Source organism: Mus musculus, chromosome 8 (genome assembly GCF_000001635.26).
Source record: "Mus musculus strain C57BL/6J chromosome 8, GRCm38.p6 C57BL/6J".
NCBI classification, from domain to species: Eukaryota; Metazoa; Chordata; class Mammalia; order Rodentia; family Muridae; genus Mus; species Mus musculus.
In genome coordinates this window covers 127,675,734-127,697,912 of record NC_000074.6, presented here as the reverse complement: position 1 = coordinate 127,697,912, position 22,179 = coordinate 127,675,734, and the positions used below count along the sequence as shown (strand labels likewise).

Genomic DNA, 22,179 nt, shown 5'->3' with positions numbered 1-22,179 from the left:
GAGACAGGGAACGTCTTCTAAAATATCTTCTGGAATCTTGTTTCAAAGATCCTCTTACAGGGGTAGAGATGGCTCATTGAGTAAAGTACTTGTCTTGCAATGCTGGGCACCTGCATTTAATCCTCAGAAGCCATGCAAAAAAAAAAAAAAAAAAAAAAAAAAAAAAAAGCCATGCATGGTGACATGCACCAGTAATCCTAATGCTGCAGATGTAAATCAAGAGGATCCCTGGGGATCACTGGGGATCCAGCCTAGTCTATTTAGTGAACTCTAGACCAAAGTGGTCCTGTCATTAAAATCAAAATGCCTGGGGCTGAGGGACAACACCTCCACACCAGTGCATGTGCAAATACTCTCACATGTGCACATGCCTACTTGCAGAAACAATTCCCTTATGAGATACATAAGGATATGCACCAACCTCTGGGCCAGCCAGGCAACAGACTATTGGAGGACCTACAGTACCTTTTATCCCTAAAGGCCTCCCACTAAGCAAAGGTTGCCGTAGTACATCTTATTTCACCCGTTTTTTTTTTTTTTTTAAGCAGTTCCACTTTGCAAATATTGGGGATCTTGTGACTGTGACATACACATTGCAATGTGGACACTACTTTGTCCATCACTTTGATAAAGTGTTTGACAAGATTAGCTTAAGGAAGGGTTTATTTTGGTTTGAGTTTTGAAAGTGCAATGCATTGTGATAGAGAAGGCATGACAGCAGGGGAGTGAGGCAGCTAGTCACATTGAACCTACACTCAGGAGGACTACAACAATGTGTGATGGCAGGAGATCTAAGTAGTTCGTTCTCCTTGCTATGCCCACTGTGCCTCACTGTGACCCACTGTACTTCACCATGCCTGCTGTGCTTCACCAGTGCCCACTGCAGCCTACTCTGCCCAGGACACATGTGTCTTCAAGCTCTGTGTCCTTGCCTATGCTTTTCCTTCACCCAGAAAGCCTGACCTTTCCTTCCTCTGTACACATATACCATATGAAACACTTAAGTCAATAGTTCTCCTCTACCCCCAACTCTAGGAAGAACTGTGCTAGTGGCTATAATACCTCTTGGATCTGTTAAAACCATCAGACAAGAGGACCATTCTCTGTTACTATAGCAAAATACCCATGGATGGGGTCTTTATATAGAAAGATGAATTATTTAATTTATAGAGATTCAAGGGAATGGACTCAGCAGCTCTGGTGAAGATGTTATTCATAACAGATGGCTTCACAAAGACAGGTGTGATGGGGCGGATGGGGCGAGGAAGTTGTCACAGGTGAGACAGGAAGCCTGGAATTGCTGTCCTATATAAAGAAAGGAGGTTTGTTCTGTTCATGGTTAGAAATGTTGAAGGGCGTGACCCCAGCATCTGTGACGAATATGTCATTCATGACAGATGACATCACAATGGCAGTGTACATATGGGAAGAAGTCATCACACTGTGAGACAGGAAACAAGAGTGAGCCTGTAATGACTCCTCATTAGGAGACACCTCATAAAGGACCCACTACCTCTCAACATCATCACACTGAAGTCAGATCTCCCAGCCCATGAGGCTTTGGGGCCCTGTGATAATGTACAAAGAACAGGATTGAAAGGGTGCTTCATGTGGTACTTAGAGAGTGTGCCCAGGGGGCAGGCAGGAGCCTTGAGATTTCTACCTAGGAAATGGTGCAGTCATCCCCCATTCTAGAAAAGCAAGCCTTGGCTGCAGTTTTACCTTGCTAGGTAATAAGCTACAAGACACAGAGTTTTGCACACTCACTTCTAACACCTGTGTATCTACATAAACCCGGCCTATAGCATGGGGAACTCAGGTGCTTGTGTCAAAGGCTAGACCACAAAATTGTCCTGGCATATGTCCTGTCAGCTGTTATGAGGCCAGTGTAGTGGCTATTCCTGGTTGTCAACTTGACTATATCTGGAATTGAACTACAATCCAGAATTGGAAGGCTCACCTGTGATCCAGATCTTAAGGCTGGGAGATACAAGCTTCTAACCTGAATTTTAGCATGGAAATCTTGCGGCATAGTGACTATGAATGCCAGGAGACTAAGGCAAGAAGATCTCTAAGTTCAAGGTCATCTGGGAAAAGCAAGTCCAAGATCTAGGCATGGGGGTACACACCTTTAATCTGGGCCATACCTTCTGCTGGAGACCTACAAAAGGACATCGGAAGGAAGATTTGCTCTTTTTTGCCTGCATGCCTTGTGGGATTGAGCAACTACTAGATCCTTGGACTTCCATTTACAGCTGACCATTGTAGGGGAGTTGTACTACAGACTATAAGTCATCATAACAAATTTCCTTACTATACAGAGACTACCCATAAGTTCTGTGACTCTAGAGAACCCTGACTAATACAGCCAGCAAGTACATTATAGAAGCTGTGGGGAAGGGGAAGCCTTGTCCTTACCAGTGAGGTCCTCTGAGCTTACGGCATGCTTGCTTTCTTCATGAACTCCTCCCCCAACCCCACCTCAACAATCTGGACACCTGCACCCTCTCCTCTGCTTTCATAAGGTATATCCTCTTCAGGAATCTCCAACTGCATTAATGAGCAAAGGAGTAAAGTGGGAGGAAGGAGAACAGGGTTGAGGCTTGGTGGCTAGAGAAACTGAGCACCCAGGGATCTGGGTTCCTCTCCAGCACTACACACACCAGGTGTGATGGTGCACATTTGTAACCCCAGCACTCAGAGATGAAGGTAGGAGGGCCAGAAATTCAAAGTCATCCTCAGCTACACAGAGAGTTCAAGGCCAGCTTGTGGCATAGGAGAGTCTTTCTCAAAAGGGGAAAAAGAAAACTTTCATCACATTCCGAAATAGTATGCTACGGAGGGGGAAAAATGTTTGAAAGTCTCTGGGCTTTACTGCTGCCTACTTATTACACACACGGCGTGAAAAAAAAATTGGTGAGGTTCATCAAATACTTTCTTATGACTTTTTAACTTATCCAACTCAGCAGAACACAGACATTCACAGACCCACAGACATCAATAAATCTGCCTGAGCCTTAATTAATACAGCTGCATCGCCACACAGACAGAACTTTAAAGAGTCCATTACTGTCGTTCAGCCTGCTAGCTGCTTTCCCCACAGTGGCGCCAGCACTCTGAGAAGTTTAGAATGTCAAATATTTTGTAAGTGGGCTTTTTTTCCTTTCTCTAAAAATATCCAAACCAAAACTGAAGATGCAGAGATAAGTCCACCATCCAGCAGCTTCTACTTTAAGCTCAGCATATATTATGTGCCCGTGTCCTCCTTTTTTTTTTTTTTTTTTTTTTGGCTTTTCGAGACAGGGTTTCTCTGTTTAGCCCTGGCTGTCCTGGAACTCACTTTGTAGACCAGGCTGGCCTCAAACTCAGAAATCTGCCTGCCTCTGGCTCCCGAGTGCTGGGATTAAAGGCGTGCGCCACCATGCCCGGCACCCGTGTCCTCTTAAATGGCCTCTGTAGGCATGCATACTTTCTAATCTCTTGGGTGGTGCAGTACCTGGGCCTCTGAATCCTGCCCTGGTCCTACCAACTTTGTAGATGCAGCCATTTGGAAATAATGGATAGGATACTGCTGTATCCCCAAGGCACCCCCCCTCCACCAAGGAAAGCCTCTGGTTGGTACTGTAACACTTTATCTCATAATTATCTCCCTGGCAAAGAGCTGAAGGTTTTAAATTTTTCCTGCTGGTCAGTGTCAACCAGAATAATGGGACAGATTGTCTATAGAATGTGCTTGTAGTGTGGCCAGGGCTCAGCTTAGTGGTAGATAGACCTGTCTTAGATCCATGAGAAGTCAGCTAAGAACTCCTCCAGGGGTAGAATTGAAAACATGGAAGCATGCTATTGCCAATTTTCACCTGAGATTATTTTGTGTGATATGTGCATATGTGCACATGTTTGTGTGTGTACGTGTACTTGTGTGCACATGTATGTGAGCATCAGAAGTCAACTTTGGGCATCACACCCTTTTAATTTACTTAAGGTCTCTCTCTGGCCTAGAGCTAACAAGTTGTGCTAATCTGATGATGAGCAAGGCTGAGGGATCTGCTTGTCTTCATCTTCCCAGGACTGGGATGGCAGGCAAACACTGCTGTGCCTGGCTTTTGTCAGGTGGATTCTGGGAATAAGACTCTGGTCCTCATGTTTGAAAGGCAAGTGCTCCACTGACTGAGCCTCTCTTCAGCCTCATATTTCTTTCAGATCTATTACACATAGTTTTGAAAATTTGCCGTTCTGTCTGTCTCTCCAATGCTGACATTTTTCCTCTGATGATCACAAGAGGGGAGTCTGGAAAACCAGATTAGTCATGTGGCCCGTAAACCGGAAGAACAGCATTTGACACACCAGCATTACAGATGAACAAGTGAGTGGAGGCCTCTGGGTATGTATGCATATGTTGGGTGTGCATGCTCCAAATGTGCATATGAAGAGCAAATGTCAGCCTTAGGTGTTCCTTCCTCTACTGATCCCTTCCTTAGTTATTGAGACAAGTTTCTCACTGAACCTGGAGCTCACCTGATTGGCTGCCAGGGAGTCTCTAGGATCTCTGTCTGACTTCTCAACACTGTAATTACAGGCTGCTGCTATCTTATCTAGCTTCTTCCCTTGCTATCATAATTAGCTTCTTACTTGGGCACTGGAGCTCTGCACTCAGGTCCTCATGCCTATACAGGCTCCTGCTACCTTATCTAGCTTCTTATCTGGGCACTGGGGCTCTGCAATTGGGTCCTCATTCCTGAATATTGAGCATTTTCCCACTAATCCTCCCTAGTTTCCTGGCCCTGTGAGTACATTTTAAAAAGGTCATTATGATCATTCACTTCAAGTTAAAATTATGTATATTTTGTCAGACCAATAACTGTTATCCTAGCACTCAGGAGGCTAATGCCAAAAGATCTTGAGTTAAGAGTTAGTCTGGTCTATACTGGAAGTCTCAATCAGAAAATAAACAAAAACAGTAAAGAATAAAATCCTCTGTCTGTGTGTGTGTGTGTGTGTGTGTGTGTGTGTGTGTGTGTGTGTGTGTATTTGAGAAAGCATCTCATATACTCCAAGCTGGTCTTGAACTCACGATGTAATGAAGGGTGTTGGACCCCTGATTCTCTTGCCTTCATCTCCAAAGGCTGGAATTACAGGTGTAAGACATCATGCCTTCTTTGTTTTTCTTGTTTTGGAGAGATTCATTTTTAAACTGTAGCTTGGATGGTCCTGGCTGCTAAAGTCATCCTTCTTCTGTCAGAATCCTCTTTACAATTGTATCTTTCTGCCTCGGAGTCAGAGTGTATGTATATGAACATGTGTGTGTGTGTGTGTGTGTGTGTGTGTGTGTGTGTGTGTGTGTGTGTGTGCATGTTTGCGTGCAAGTGCGAGAGTGCCTCTGGTGATGAGTCTTAGGAACACTAAAATTTGGACATAATACTACTGGAAGATCCAGCAATACCTCTCCTGGGCATATACCCAGAAGAAGTTCCAACTGGTGATAAGAACACATGCTCCACTCTGTTCATAGCAGCCTTATTTATAATAGCCAGAAGCTGGAAAGAACCCAGATATCCCTCAACAGAAGAATGGATACAGAAAATGTGGTACATTTACACAATGGAATACTACTCAGCTACTAAAAACAATGGATTTATGAAATTCTTGGACAAATGGATGTATCTGGAAAATATCACCCTTAGTGAGCTAACCCAATCACAAAAGAAGTCATTAGATATGCACTCACTGATAAGTGGATATTATCCCAGAAACTTAGAATACTCAAGATACAATTTGTAAAACACAAGAAAAATCAAGAAGAGGGAAGACCAATGGGTAGATACTTCATTCCTCCTTAGAATAGGGAACAAAATACCCATTAAAGGAGTTACAGAGAGAAATTTTGGAGCTAAGATGAAAGGATGGACTATCCAGAGAATACTCCAACCAGGGATCCATCCCATAATCAGCCACCAAACCCAGACACTATTGCACATGCCAGAAAGATTTTGCTGAAGGGACCCTGTTATAGCTGTCTTGTATGAGGCTATGCCAGTGCCTGGCAAATACAGAAGTGGATGCTCATAGTTATCTATAAGATGGAACACAGGGCCCCCAATGGAGAAGCTAGAGAAAGCACCCAAGGAGCTGAAGGGGTCTGTAACCCTATAGGTGGAACAACAATATGAACTAACCAGTACCCCCAGATCTCGTATCTCTAGCTGTATATGTATCAGAAGATGGCCTAGTCGGCCATCACTGGGAAGAGAGGCCCCTTGGTATTGCAAACTTTATATGGCCCAGTACAGGGGAATGCCAGGGCCAAGAAGTGGGATTGGTTGATAGGGGAGCAGGGCAGAGGGAGAGTATAGGGAAATTTCAGGATAGCATTTGAAATGTATATAAAGAAAATAACTAATAAAAAATATCAAGGAAATAAACATATCCAAGGAGGTAAAAAAAAAAAACACTAAAATTTAAAGTCTAGCACCTGTAATCTTCATACATGTACTCATGTGTACATGCCCTCATGGATTCATGAACACACACAGAGGCACACACACATGCACATACATGTACACACATGCACATAGACACACCACAAAGTTCCTTAAGATTAGTCTCTGGGTAGATTTGCACTCAGAACAGCATAAATGCCACCATAATCCATGAATATATTTTTTTAGAGGAGTTACCACAATAGAGCATACCCTGCCTCTTATAGAATATTTTACACCAAGAAGATTCTAGCTATCCCCAGGCATTGCCCCTGCTCCTACAATTTTCCCATTCTCACAGAAAAAAAAATTGTAAACGGTTAAACATCTTTCCCTCTTATGTATTTGAAAATAACAGCTACAAAGAAATCTTTGGCTGGTTGAAGAGATTGGATGTGTCCTGTGATGCTATCATTCAGATATAAGAATGAAAACCACATATGTGTGTGTGTGAAAGAGAGAGACAGAGCGCAATCATGGCCACGTGATAATAACGGGTAAACAGAAAGTATTTAGCATAATTATCTCCCAACTGTTCAGTAGATTTAAATTAAAAGCTTGGAAAAAGCAGTTCTCTTTCTGTTATCTCTCTCTCTCTCTCTTCCTCCCTCCCTCCCTCCCTCCCTCCCTCCCTCTCTCTCCATGTCCCTCATTCATCCTCATGTCCCCAACTCCCAGATGGCAGTGACCAGAACTCACCAACCATTCCAGACCACCTGTCACCACCAAAGGACCAGAGGGTGTCACATTCCTCATGGTTTCCTCACAAGCAATAGAAACAGGTGAGGAGTCTCAGACCCAGCTCCTCCCAAGATGACACTTTCCTGTTCTCGTTCTTTGTCTGTCCAGATTTCTTTATCTGGACCTCCAGTTTCTTCAAAGACTTCTTTTGTAGCTGTTATTTTCTAATACACAAGAGGAAAAGATTTTTAACAGTATTCATTTTTTTTTCTGTAAGAATAGGAAAATTGTAGGCACAAGAGCAATGCCTGGAAAGACCCAGAATCTTCATGATGCACCAGGTAAGATTTTTCTACCTTGCAAAGTGACAATTAATTCATTTCTTTTTGTTTGTTTGTGTTTTTGTTTTTTTTTTTTTCATTTATTTATTATTAGATATTTTCTTTTTTTGGCATTTTGGTTTTTGAGTATTTTTATATATTTTGTAATTGCCCTTTCTAATTCGTTGAAGAATTGAGTTGGAATTTTGATGGGGATTGCATTGAATCTGTAGATTGCTTTTGGCAAGATAGCCATTTTTGCTATATTGATCCTGCCAATCCATGAGCATGGGAGATCTTTCCATCTTTTGAGATCTTCTTCGATTTTTTCTTCAGAGACTTGAAGTTCTTATCATACAGATCTTTTACTTCCTTAGTTAGAGTCACACCAAGGTATTTTATATTATTTGTGACTATTGTGAAGGGTGTTGTTTCCTTAATTTCTTTCTCAGCCTGTTTATCCCTGGTGTAGTGAAAGGCCAGTGACTTGTTTGAATTAATTTTATATCCAGCTACTTTACTGAAGCTGTTTATCAGGTTTAGGAGTTCTCTGGTGGAATTGTTAGGGTCACTTATATATACTATCATATCATCTGCAAATAGTGATATTTTGACTTCTTCAATTAATTCATTTCTAAGGAGCAGTTCTGTAAAAAAATCACAGAGCAGCATACAGGAACTGGGGGAACTGGGGAAGTAAATCCTGCAGATGGTTCCGAAGGCCCAGGGAAACTCATGGATCTTATTTGCCACTCCACCTATTCATTATTAGAAGTTCTGTTCTTCCTCTGTTGTGTAGTGATTTCCTCCAAGTAAAACTTTCTGCACTGAAGGGAGAAAGGAGGAGGATGAAGACAGTACCCAGGAAGTTAAGGAACCTCAAAAGGCTCATAAAACAAAAGGCTGAACATTCACAGCTCTGCCCAAGGCTAACTGCAGAGGAAGAGATTCTGGTGGAACTGGCTGCTATGTAGAGATGTTCTAGGGGTACAGCTTTCAAGAGCTGTCACTCACCTTTGCTATAGTTGGCTTTCTATTCTGTGCTTCTGTCAATAGTCCTCCAAATATCATTGGTTCCCCAAGTTGAACTCTAATGGTTCCCTTGGTCTGTTGTTGGCACTCTATCTATCATGAATATGTTTGTGTTCTAATCATACAGCATAAAGTTTTTATCTTTAGAACAGCTCACAAAACCTTGGTAGAAAACAGCTCAGTGTAAACCTTCTCTAAAGTATTTTTAACTGACACATATACATTCAAAAACTACACGTGTTAATGGAGCCCAGGTGATAGTTTAACACGAGTTATTGCTGCTATCTCCTCAAACACTCGTTACCTCTTTATGGTAGAAGCATTCAGAAGCCTTCTTTGGGCTTCTTGAGAAGTGCACATCACATCTAGAGCCCCTAGATGTGCAGAACATACAAGAAGTCCTTACTCCTTCCCAACTCTGCCTTAATGCCTGTGCTAGCTCATTTTCATGTAAAGGGACTTCAATCAAGAGATTGCCTCCATATGATCAGGCTGTAGACAAGCATATAGAGCATTTTCTTAATGAGTTCTTGATGTGGAAAGGCCCAAGTCATTGTGGGCAAGTGCCATTCCTGAGCATGTGGTCCTGAGTGCTATAAAAAGCAGGCTGAGCAAGTCAGATGGAGCAATCCAGTAAGCAGCACTCCTATATGCCCTGTGGGTCAGCTCCTGCCTCCTGGCTCCTACCTTGTTTGAGTTCCTGTCCTGACAGTGATGAACAGTGTTGTAGAAGAGTAAGCCAAATAAACTCTAAGTTGCTTTGGCCATGGTGTTTCATCACAGCAATAGTGGCCCTGACTAGGACAATGCCCTTGGCCAACCTCTTCCTACCTCTTCATCACTAGCCTCTTGAAACAATCATTCTATACTCTACCCCACAAGAATAACTGCCTCAGATCCATGTATGAGTGGCATCATGAGATATCTGTCTTGTACCTAGCTTTCTGTCGGCTTATTTCATTTCATGTAATTATTTGCCATTCAAGTTGCTGCAGATGGTAGGACATGAGGCTTTTTCATGGCTGGATAGCATTTTTTATGTGTAAGTAACATGTTTCCCTTAGCCATTAATATGTTGGTGGACATCCAGGTTGAATAGACTATTCCTCATTATCCAGAGGGGGGAAAAAGTTATATGTTTGTGTTTTTGTATGCACAAATACCACAGTGTGTTTATGGAGCTCAGAGGTCAACTTACAGGAATGGTTTTTCTCCTTCCATTCTTTACATTCCAGGGATTGAACTCAGGTCACCAGGCCTTAAGGGTGTTTAAGCCACTGAGCCTTCTCATCTCTCAAAGGAGAAACTTAAATATGTTCTAGGAAGTCCCTTTGCTTTGGCATCTGCCTATGAGGTCCCCAACCCCCTTGAAGTGTAGTACTATAAAGAGATAAAGAGGCCCAAAGTACTCCAATTCAAGAAGAAAGGAGAAATACTGGGGCCCACAGCCAAACTGCCTATGAATAAAGCAAACAGTAGAACTTTGTAGTTTATTGGTAGGAAGCAAATCCTTGTTAGTATGATAAGTGTTGTTGTGTTTACTTGTACTTGAACCATGTGTGCATCAAAACCTCAGTGTAAAACCACATGGAAAGAAGATTCAAAGAGATAGTGTGGGGTGGGGCTGGACCAAGAATAAGATATGACAGAAAAAGCTAGAAGAGATGGGGGATCTGGGCAAGACTGATACCCATCTCTTAGCTGGGCTTGGCAGGTAGCATGTTTTATTTCTTAGTGGAGATGAATTAGAAGTATCAGAAACTACCAATGGCAGGCTGAATAGGTGTCACTCAGAGGTGTACAAGTCTTAATAGGTGAAAATTGATTTTCACAGCCAAGACACTATGAAGATGTGGTTGAAGACCTTAAGATCACCCATTGCTGGCTTATTTCAATGAGCTGTAGATGCCGACAAGAATTCATAGGAAATCCAAGCAAAACTATCATTACAGAATCACACAATAAGGAAAAGACCAAAGTGGTGTGGACACAGCCAGGGCAATAGCAGGTCTCCTGGAGAAGGAACCATACTGGTGACACTTCAATTTGAAATTTCTAACATTCAGAATGTTAACAAACAAGAGGAGTCTTGCTTATGGGCTTTCTTCTATGGTTTACTCAGATACCTTTCCTCTATAGTAAACCCACCTGCCTAGGGATGATACCACCCATAGTGGTAGACCCTCCTACATCAACTGTCAACTAAAAGATTACTCAGCAGATGGCCACAAGCCAATCTGATCTAGGCAACTCTTCAACTGGCTTTCCTTCTTCTCAGATTACTTTTATTTGTGTCAAGTTGACAAAACTAATCAGTACAGCCGCCCCGCCAATCACTGAATCAGATGTGCACTGGACACCAGCTTTATAATATGTGATGAGTTATTCAAGCTAAGATGGAGGAGGAGGCACTTGAGTGCGTAATGCAATCCCCCTTCTTCAGGGAAAGTTTATTTCAATGTGTCTAGTCAAGAACAGAGTTGACATTTATGGAGCAAAATCAAGAGGCAAATTAAAGGGTCACAACCAGTTCAAGGAGAGATGAATGGTTTCATGTGACTCCCCAAGAACCATGATCAAAGTGTGTCCTGAAGAGAACAGGACTGTGACAGATGATCTAGAGATAAAGAATGTGCCACAGGTGGAGGGAGGAAAGACATCTGGAGCGAGCTCAGAAAAGGGCAAGTGGTGCTGAGGTGGAGTGTAGGGACTCAAAGGACATCCACTCCACAATTACACGCAATTTCTCTTCAGGATGATTCAAATTTTGTCTTCATGGTCCAAACTGGAAGCCAAAAAGGGAAAGTTGCCCAGGATATCTCTTCTGGGGCACAATCAAAACACAGCTACAGGTTTGACCCCAAATCTTATGAAAGAATAAGATTGCCTCACTTTTTTCATAAACAGTAAAATCCAGATAGTTCTGAGCATCAGGAGAAGAATCTTGAAGTTTCCTGACCTCTCCCTCTTCCATGTTAAGAATCAAACACAAGACCCTGAGCTTGCTAAGCAAGTGCTCTGGAAGAATTTAGAAGTGACACTCTCTGGCTGGATGTAGGCTTCCTATACCCCACGGAGAAAGATCTACAGTTGCAGAGTACCAGTTTTCTAGCGCTCTCGTGAAGAAAACCAGGGAAGCATGGGCCTGCTCTAAGAGCTCTTGACCATGATGATCTGAGTCATACAGACACAGTCATACACCAAGGAAATATTCATGACGTAGCCAGTCAGTCCTGGTGACCAGAGATCAGCCAAGGGGCCTGTGAGGACAAATGCCAGCAAAGGACAGCCCTAAGGTTAGCATAGGGTCCTCAGACCAGCAGAGCATGAGGGAATTACAGAATAAGTCCCTCAACATGTATCTATGAACCAGAAGAAAGGGGCAGGTCTAGGGAGATAGTCAGTCTATAAAGTGTTTGCTGCACAAGAATAAGGACCCCAGGTCATCTCTCCAGCACTCATAAAAAACTGGGCATGGCATGTCTGCCATCTCAGTGCTGTGGAGGTAAAGGCCGGAAGACATGGGGTTTGCTGGCTATTTAGTCTATCCAAATCGTCAAGTTCCAAATACCCTGACTCAAACAATAAGGTAGAAAGATATTGAGAAAGATACCTGATGTTAGACTCTGGTCTTCAAATATACACATGCATGTACACACACATGCACACACATGTACGAACAAACACACACACACATGTATACACACACAAGAACACATACACAAAAGTGCTTTAAAATTAAGAAAGAGGCAGGAAACTCAGTGTTCATCAAATAGAAGATACTATCATTGCATACTCCAGAAAGCCAGGCTGGTTTTACTCCTCCACCCTATAGAGAAACAGTCTCTACCAGACAGTACAGGGCAACTCTTCCAGGTGACGGTGACCTCCTTCTGATCATAGACATAAGGCCGAGAGACTGATTGGCTCTCCTTCTGCCTCTGCATTCAATTTAAAAGGACAGCTGAGCTCTTAAGACTACTCAAGTCACCAAGTGATTTGTGTGCTTAGGGAGATGATGGTGCATCTATGACTTTTGTACAGAGAGCCAAAAGGTCATATACATTTTGACTGTTTGATAGTTTAGTGTACCCTCATTAATGCACATACCAAAATGCTGTCATTATCCTCACACTCTTAGGGGAACCCTGATTGTCACCATCATCACTTGGTTGCACTCAAATGATAACGACCACCTGATTCTGGAATGTCCACCAAAGGACACTGGTGAAGTCTTTCCTACCACAAAATCTGTATAGACTCTATAGTATACATACACTGCTCTAAGTATACTGTAGTGTATGTATATACTGTAGAGGTATTACATTCTCAAGAGAAACCTTGGCCATGCATTTCACATTCAGTTCTCAGTAAAAGTCCCTCTCCTACATAGCTTCTTGTCACATACCATTTTTCAATCAGGTCCTTTAACATGACAGTACTATAGATTAGAGGAAGTGTAAGGGAGATTTGGTCTCCTGAAGTTAAAAATGTGACACAGGACCCTGTGTCTGGCTACATTCTTGGGAGTATCAAATTCAATTCACTGAGATCAATGGGCATACTTCCTTTCCAGACCTCTTCAGCTCCAACCTGTCTTCGCAACAGTACAACTTAATGTGATTGAAGAGTAAGTGGGGCAAGGATGGGGGCTGAGGTGTGGCTTTGAGGGAGAAAGCTTTCGTTACATGTGCAAGGCTCTGGGTCTACCAGCATGAGAAACACAGCCGTGAATGTTGGCTTCTTGGATCACGTGAATGTTGGCTTCTTAGGGCACAGGTTGCACAGGGGTATCTGAGACTAGAATCTGCTGATCTGTCTACTTCAGTGGACATCAGATGGGGTGGCACAACAACACCCCAGGTGGCTGACCTCAGGAGGTTGTGTCTCCCACTTTGTCAGGAAGACAGGCAGGCAGCTGCTCAGGGCATATTTGTGTTATGTAAATACCATATACATACCCTGCACTCTGAGAGCAGTCTGGCCATCTGCCACACATACAGCGTGGGCCTGAGCTGTTCAGTCAGCGTCACAGATGGAGACGGGGCCAGCACCATGTGCTCTGCCCCCTTCGCACAGTCAGGCATGCAGAGATCTCAGAATATGATCCTTTCCTGTCTTCTGGTATCTTATCACAACAACAACAGCAACGTCACCTTTTAAATTTATGTTGTCTAAATGTCTCCTCCTTTATCTTGTTCAAAGCTTTCCCACAAACTCAGCCAATAAGTCTCCATCTCAGATCATCAATGAAAGAGTTCCTTCTCCAGACTATGGAGACAAAGGCAGACGGCCCCATGTATGTGCCTGGATGTTCACAGTTTCTCCCTCCTCCAGACTCAAAGTTTCATTGCCTTAGATCCCCTATTCCTTGGGATTTCACCAGGGCTGCCTTGTTTCCAGAGTCACAGCCATCATAGCTAAAATGAAAACTTTGTGTGTTGTTTCCTTCACACAGACCCCTGAAGGCAAAATGTCACCCAACTCCTATCTCAGATCCACAGAGACTTTTCTGTGGAAGATGAGCCATGTGTGATACCTGTAGGAATACCCACACCCAAAGGAGCTTTCTTTACTCTGCCTGGCTCTCATATCCTGATGGAGATTAGAGACCAAAAGTTTAAACACATTTGTTATTTTAATTTTTATTCATTTTGTAAAGTGAGAATGAGAAGACAACTTGGAGTTGGCTCTTTCCTTCACCATGTGGGACACAGGGATTGAACTCAGCTGACCAAGTTTGGCTGCAAGCACCTTTACTTACAGAGCCATCAAGCCTGCCCAAGTCTGTGAATGTTTCTTTGCACCTGGTGGATCTCTCTCACCATGAATGCAGTTTCCTTCTCCAGTCAAGGAGAACCCAGAGAGGAGGACTGGGCAGAGGATAGGGACGCAGGCCAACTCCATGAGAGATGACCTGGGATGAGGACTCAAGTTGTAACGTTCCAATCATGGTGCACAACCAGAAAATCTGATGGTTGAAAGATGACAGTAATTCAGAGACCCTCTAAGGGAAAGCAGGCTCCTCGGGTCTGTTTGGAGGTCTCCCAAGGAAGGCTGGCCTCTTGGCATCTCTTCAGAGGTACTCTGAGCAAAGCCTGGTCCCCTGGCATCTCTTCATGCTACTTTTTCCAAGCCAAAATGTTCCTACCTCTGAGTCCTCTTCTTGGTGTCTACATTAACAAGTAATGTGACCAAATATCCCAGAAAATGCTGTTATCAAAGTGTCAAGGGTTCAATTGCTTGGTAGAGGTTGGATACTTTTCTAAGTATCTTAGCGTTCTAAGGCTTGTCCAAAGACAGAAGTGCGGGTCTGTGAACTAGCCAAGAGAAGGACTACTTATGAGACCAGATGACCATCAACCACTCTTTTATTCCTTTCCTTCATACCTTCCCCTTTCTCCCTTCCTTTATTTAGTATGTGTTTGTGTTAGTGTGTGTACAGGTACTTATGTTTATGTGTGGAGTGCTAGTACATTTGTGTATGTGTATGTGTGTGTGTGTGTGTGTGTGTGCACCAGAGGACCACTTTAAGTATCACTCTTCAGGATTTGAGTTTTTCATTAGCCTGAGATGATTACACTGGAATGCCTGGACTGTAAGTATCCCTACCTCAGCAACACTAAGATTACAAGTGTACACCATTATAGTTGGCCTTTTCATATGGGTTCTGCTCCTGTGTTTGCAAGGCAAGCACTTCACAAACTGAGCTGTTTCCATGGCCGCTACTCTTATTCAGTCTTGAACCGTGGAACTGGTGTCTCCAAATTGCTTTGTCTTAAGATCATATCAGTTTCCATTAAACCTGGGAATGATCAGACTTAAAGAAGAGACTCTAAGAAAGCAGACAACAAGTATGAGACCATACCCCTTGACCTTCCCAGCTATCAGCATAGACAAGACCACATCCCCCAACCCTCCCAGCCACCATCATGTGGGTATGCCACTTGTCCAAGACTGAATCCTTCTTGCTGAGCCAGCTTACCCTGGCCAATGACAGGAAAATGTTTATAGATGGAGCACAGACCTGTTGTGCACTGTCATACCAGGCCAATGTATCAGAGCTGCTAAGAACCATAACCACACTATATAGATAACTGCTCTGAGAATTTTTTCACAGGCTTCTCTGGACACTGGTGACTGAGATGACTTTAACTAACACTTTTCTACACACAAGTTCCATCAGTTTTGCTCCTTGAAAGTTATGAAACTAAGGGCCAGCTTCCCTGAAAAACTGGCACTGGCTGATAACCTGTTTCCACACTGAAGGGAAGACATACAACCCTTAAAGTCACTATGGAGCTAAAGCTGACTTTGAACTCACATTCCTTCTGCCTCCCTCTCCAAGGTACTGGTAAAGTTGTGTGTCCTAGAGAGGCAGACTTAATTCTTCATGGCCAGGGAGCTTAGTGTATCAGCAAGCCCAGACCATTAATAGACCCTGGAGAATAAGATTGACAACACTTGATGAACAACACATAAGGTTAGCCTCTGGTCTACACACACACACACACACACACACACACACACACACACACACACACATACACACACACACACACACACACACACACACACACACACATTTTTCTTTATCCTTTAGTGAACGTGGTCTATGTACTTAGGATGTACAGTACTTATTGCAAAAACTAACACATCTATCTTGTTAAACTTCTGGTCCTCTCTTTATGGTAAGTCTATCCAAAAATCCTTTCTTTTGGCCATTTTGAGAGGCCTAATGCCGTGTTTCAAACATCTTCTTTGATACCTCCGGAGGTCATTCTAGCTAATGTCTATTGAGCTGATTCTCTGATTCACTGAGAATTGGCAGGGTGGGAATTACGGGCCCGAGAAGGAAATAGATTTTCCACCCCTTTATTTTGCTGAAACTGTTTCCTCTCACAGTGTGAGTGGAATTTTAAGATGACATCTGAAACCCAGCTGGAAAATGGTGTAAATTCAGTAGCTGGAAGTTCTTTCTTCAGGATACCATGTCAAAGGCTGAGGGAAGGTGCAGAGGCTGGGCAGGGGACAGGCTTTTACTGGACTTGGGTGTGAAGATGGAGGAGAAGGAAAATGGGGACCGAGGTGTAGCTGTGAGTCAGCTTTGGGTGTCTGTGGAATGAGAGCCCTCCTGCTTGTCAGGGTAATGTCTGGGGCAGTTTAGGTCAATTTTTGTTTCTGATACTTTCAGAGTGTTTTGTATAAAGGGGGGGGGTCAGGGGACAAGGAAGCCAAGGTCAACAATGAAGAGGATTTTGAATTTACAAAGTTATCATTCCTCCCACCTCAAGGGGCATCCCCTAAACTACACCAACTTACATTACCTGTAGGTTGGTCATATTCCTGAGAGAAGTGGTATAAAAACAACCGTTCAGGGATGCCACTATTCTTGGAAAATTTGGCCAAATACTTTGTTTGATTTCACAGATTAGAGCACCAGGTACCCTGTTCTGAAATGGGTGGTGATGTGAGCCAGGAGAGAGAGGCTGGTTGCCCATTGACCCCAGAACTCCACCCCATACGATAGAGAGATAGAGAAAGACTAATGGGTCTTTCCTCCTCAAATAAACTTCTCTAGAGACTCCCTCACTAACATACACACAGAGGTGTGTTTCCATGGAGATTCTAACAGTCAAAATGAGCCAGCACAAAACTAGTAACAAATGCATGAGTGACTATGGACTCAAGGTTCTAACTGCTGTGAGGTGAAGAGAAGCTAGAGCCAGGACAAACTCCAGAACATTGGATTGGAGCAGCGGGTAGAGGTGGGGTGGGGAAGAGTGTTGCTGTGACCACTCTAGGCCTTCAAAACAGTGCCATGCTTAAACAATACCGAAATGAGTACAGTAGCAAATGCATGTATGCTTGTAGCTAATACTTCTCTTTCTGCATCCACACATATTCTCTCTGACTACTGAGGAGGCAACATGTCAACAGGGACACCCAGCACCGTGTCCAGACTTTAAAAAAGAAAAAAAAAAGGAAGTGAGGACAGGAACAAACATTTCAAATCCCTCTCACGCAAGCCCCTCCCACACAAGCCCCCACACAAGCCCCTCCCACACAAGCTTCCACCTGCTGTGCCATCCCTGCCTTGATGGAATGGCTCCTGCCTCCCTTCAGTCAGGTATTCTGTTGTTGCAATAAGACAAAGAGCTAATGTATCAAGAGGAGCCAGCAAATGTCCCATGAAACATTCTTTAGGGACAGATGCCAGTGAGCACTGGCCTGCTCCATGGCTCAGCTTCCACACTTCTCTGCTGGAACCCTCTCAACAAACAAACAGAGGCCACAGCTGTATGTGGGCTGTATGTGTGTGTTTGCAAAAATCCCTAGAAGATTCTGTAAAGCTTTTGGCTTAGAATCACTCACTAGAAAGCCACACCGTGTATTAATTTACAACATCCTTGTAGAATTTACCTTCCTTACAGATTCTTTGTAATGAAAAATTGAAACAATCTCAAAATTACAGGAAAGTTCTGGAGCTATAATGCTTATCTTTGTGAGAATTCCTTGAGACCAAGTCAGCCACAAACCACATTTTCCATGATTTCTGATATATTAGCTTGTTTCCTACAAAGAAGACTCATGGGTAGCATTTTAATTTGTGTTCCCCCTATCTCCTACATTGACAACATGCTCACCAAAACTATGATTTTAAAATTATATTGTGTGTGGTGGTATATGGAGTCACAGGCTTAGGGGGCCAAGACAGAGGGATTGGGGTTTGAGACTAGTCTGGGCTACAAAATACGAACCTAGGAGGTCAAGGCAGAGGGATTAGGAATTTGAAGCTAACCAGGGCTTCAAAATAAGAACCTGTGTCCAAAAGAAAGGAAAGGAAGGAAGAAGAGAGGGGGAGGGAGGGAGGAAGGAGGGGAGGAGGGGAGGAAGGAAGGAAGAAAGGAAAGAAGGAAGGAAAGAAGAACTGACATGAAAAGAGATAGAAAATAAACAGCTTTGCTTCTCCAATCCTGTTTTTGACCTCATTCCCATCCCAGCCTGGCCTGGGACAAGGCTGTAACACAAATACAACTACATTTACATGTCGCTGTCATGCTGCCTTAGCCTCTTGCCTGGATGTGTTCCTCCATTGCTGCTTGACTTCCAGGGCCCTAATCCTCTGGACTATGGTGATCATGTTTTTGGCAGGACATGACAGAAGTTGCTCTGGATTGTAGAACATCCTACCAAGAGCTATGCACTCCTGTGACCCTATTAATGGAGAGGCTCACTGCTGTCTTGATGGCAGTATCTGCCAGTGTCTCTGACATTTCTCTGATTCTCTTACCTTTAGTAGTCAATTAACATTTTGAGCAGAATAATTAGAAGTTGTATAAATATCTTCTCACTCTATAAACATCTGTGTTAGTTACCTTTCTTGATGTGACAAGATACCAGGCAAAAGTAGTTTAAGGAAGAAAGAAGGAAGGAAGGAAGGAAGGAAGGAAGGAAGGAAGGAAGGAGGGAAGGAGGGAGGGAGGAAGAAGGGAAGGAGGGAGGGAGGAAGAAGGGAAGGAGGAAGGGAAGGGAGGAAGGGAAGAAGGGAGGAAGGGAAGAAGGGAGGAAGGGAAGAAGGGAAAGAATGAAAAAAGGAAGGGAGGGAAGGAGAAAAGGGAGGAAGGAAAGGATGGAAGGGAGGAAGGGAAGAAGGAAGGAAGAGAGGAGGGAAGGAAGGCAGAATAGAAGGAAGGGGGAGGGTAGGAAGAAAGGATGGAAGGAAGAAAGGAAATGAGGAAGGCATGCAGGCAGAATGAAAGGAAAGAAGGGAGAAGGAGGGAAGGAAGAGAGGAAGGGAGAATGAAGGAAGGGAAGAAAGGAGGGAAGAAAGGAAAGAAAGCAGGCAGGCAGGTTTTGTTTGACTCACAGTTTGAGGGTGCAGTGCATTGGGGCAGATAAGTCTTGGCAGTGGGAGTGTGAGTAGCTAGTCACTGTGCATTCACAGTCAGAAAGCAGAAAGCGAGGGATGCTTTCTCCTTTGTATCCTCTCCAGGGTCCTAGCCCAAGGGATGGAGCATGGGTTTGGAGCACATCAATTAATCCAGTCTAGATAATCCTTCCTAGGCATGACCAGAAGATTGTCTTGTCAGTGATTCTAGATCCTGTGGAGCTGACTATCAATATTAGCCACCATGCCTGGTCAGCACATCGGGATGACAACTTTAATTTTAAGCATTACATCTGCAGGTGCAGTACATACCAGCAATTGTCATTACCGTACGTCGGAGGCTGGCATCTATGCTGCAAGTTGCTGTTTGAGAGCTTCAGAGTGGCCCAATGCTTTGATATAACCACAGGAGTCAGAAATATTCTCTGAGGGACAGCGTCCTACCCACCTGCAGATGGAGGTGTTTGAGCATGCTCACTCAGCTGGAATGTACGTTTTCTCCCTCGCTCCAGGTGTAGGTAAGCCTCCAGAGGGCCCTCAGACTCACAATCTCCCAGCATCCTCCGTCTGAGGTTACAGACATATACTACTATGTCCCGTACACATGCAAAATGTTCAGATTTATTTTTTAAAAATGACTTTAGGTCAGAAAAGTGTTTACTTTACAAACATGAGGACCTGAGGCAGAACTAACATACAAAAAACAAAAACAAAAAACAAAAAACCAAAACAAACAAACAAAAATGTGTGCAGTGGGGAGCACATGCAACCTAAGCACTGGGGAAGACAAAGACAGGTGGATCCCAGTTTGGGATGTTTGCAGAGCTGTAGGTTCAGTAAAAGACTCTGTCTGAACAATGAGGTGGATGGGGCCTAAGGAATAACATTAAAAATTGTCTTCTGACCTCCACATGTACACATACACACACACACACACACCCCACATCACATCACATACACAAACACATGCTCATACACAAAATGGACTTATTTTCAACAGTTAGATTGCTGAATAGCACAGTCTGCCATCTTGACAGGAAGTCACTCAGGAAAGTCTGCCAACTCCTTTGGCAAGAAAGGTCTCTTGGAAGAGTCTGGATGGATAGTCAGCATCTTCAGGATCAGAAGGAAGTACCCTATCCTGCAGTGAGCACCTTCCAACGGAACAGTCACTGCAGTGTTTGGACAGGACATCACTGTCTTGCTCTGGGAAGGAAACAGGGGTGAAGCCCTGCCCTGCACTTGGACCTCTAGGTTATCTGCCAAGACTTACATGGTGGAAAGAGCAGACAATGACAACCATTACAGCATAATATGACCCCGGTCCTCCTGCTCCACAAACCGTGAGCACGGAGGAGACATGCAACACCTGTCCGTACCTGCCTAGGTGACATTGCCTTCCACATTGCCTTCCACCTCCTCCCTAACTGTAGCCACTGACTCCCCTTCCTAGCTAATATTATTAAACAAAATCTGAGGACCTCACCCTTCTTTGCTTCCTGTATGAGTGCACTGAACATCTGGACACAGGATGTGTGTGGGCCCTGAGCAGTTAAAGCTCAGTCAAAATGCTTGCAGTGTCGTGAGAGGGCCTGTACTTACTTAGCGTTAGCTGTTAGCGGATTCCAAGTGGCAATCCCTGTGCCTGCTTTGATGGTTGATCTTCATTTTCAACTTGCTGGGGTTTAGAATCACCATGGAAACAGACTTCTAGGTGTGTTTATAGATGGGGGAGTTCTTCTCAGCAAGGAAGACTCCCTTTGAGTATGAACAACAGCACCCTGTGGCTAGAGTCCCAGGCTGAATAAAAAGGACCCCAGTGACCAGAACCCAGCATCGTTTGGCTCCTGTCTACTGACTGATCCAATGTGTCCGGCTGCCTGATGCCCTGTCCCCATGACATCTGCTCATGACAGAACACCCTCAAACTGGGAGCCAGAGTGAAGCCCCTCTTGCTGAAGTTGCTTTGTTTGCCATTTCTCCACACCGATGAGAAGTAGCTAATGCTGTTTATAGGATGTAGGTAACCTGGGTTCAGCTGTATCTCAGCCTCTGTGTTCTGACTTGATAAATAAGCAGTTACTATTAGCACAAGCAACAATGCTCTGATCAGCTCAGGTACTGAAAAGACCTCCTAAGGGACTGTGGCACAGGGACTTTGCAGACATTGTAAGATTGGCAGAGAAGTGGGTGATTACATCATTCAAAGTGGAATTGCTTCCACTTGTTACCCCAAAAGCTGCATACTCAAAGCCATGTGTCAATCATCAAATATTTAGCAAAACCCACCATGTGTCAGGTACTTGTCTAGCTTCTGAATCTGCAGAAGTGAACATGACAAGCAGGAAAGGCAGACGTTTGTCTCCTCAAAAGAAGGCCAGCAAGGATGGGAGTCAGGCAAGTGTCAAGTGAGAATAGATCTCCACCCACTCAGAGCATGCTGGTTGCTCACAGACAGTGATCACAGTCAAAGCTCACAGCTGAGTTGGAGACTCACTTCTATCTTTCCTAGCCTAGCTCAGTCTAGCTTTGCACCATGTTAGACTGAAGAGCCACCTCAACTACATCCCCTGGTATCAACAGGGGAGACTTGGATAATATATCCTATCCATGATACAGAGGTAAGAGTACTGACCATTGTATCAACAAAAGCTTGAAGACACCAGGCAAAGTTGGATATAGAACTAAGGTTGGTCCAGGCCTGACTGAATGCTATGCAGTCTCTCTTTCCACTAGACTAGAATGAACACTAGAATCATCTCAGTGTAAAGCTTTGAAG

The 22,179-nt window shown here is 43.8% G+C and overlaps 1 long non-coding RNA gene across 2 annotated transcripts; it reads left to right on the top strand.

The window, feature by feature from the left end:
- The first annotated feature begins 7,104 nt into the window (after positions 1–7,104).
- Positions 7,105–20,847, top strand: Gm32532. Of its 2 annotated transcripts, XR_388233.1 has the most exons (4): positions 7,105–7,258; positions 7,435–7,498; positions 19,700–19,918; positions 20,401–20,847. It is a non-coding gene; the product is annotated as a predicted gene, 32532 (long non-coding RNA). The 2 variants fall into 2 exon arrangements; XR_879379.1 differs by lacking the exon at positions 20,401–20,847 and having other exon boundaries at positions 19,700–19,972.
- The last annotated feature ends 1,332 nt before the right edge of the window (positions 20,848–22,179 follow it).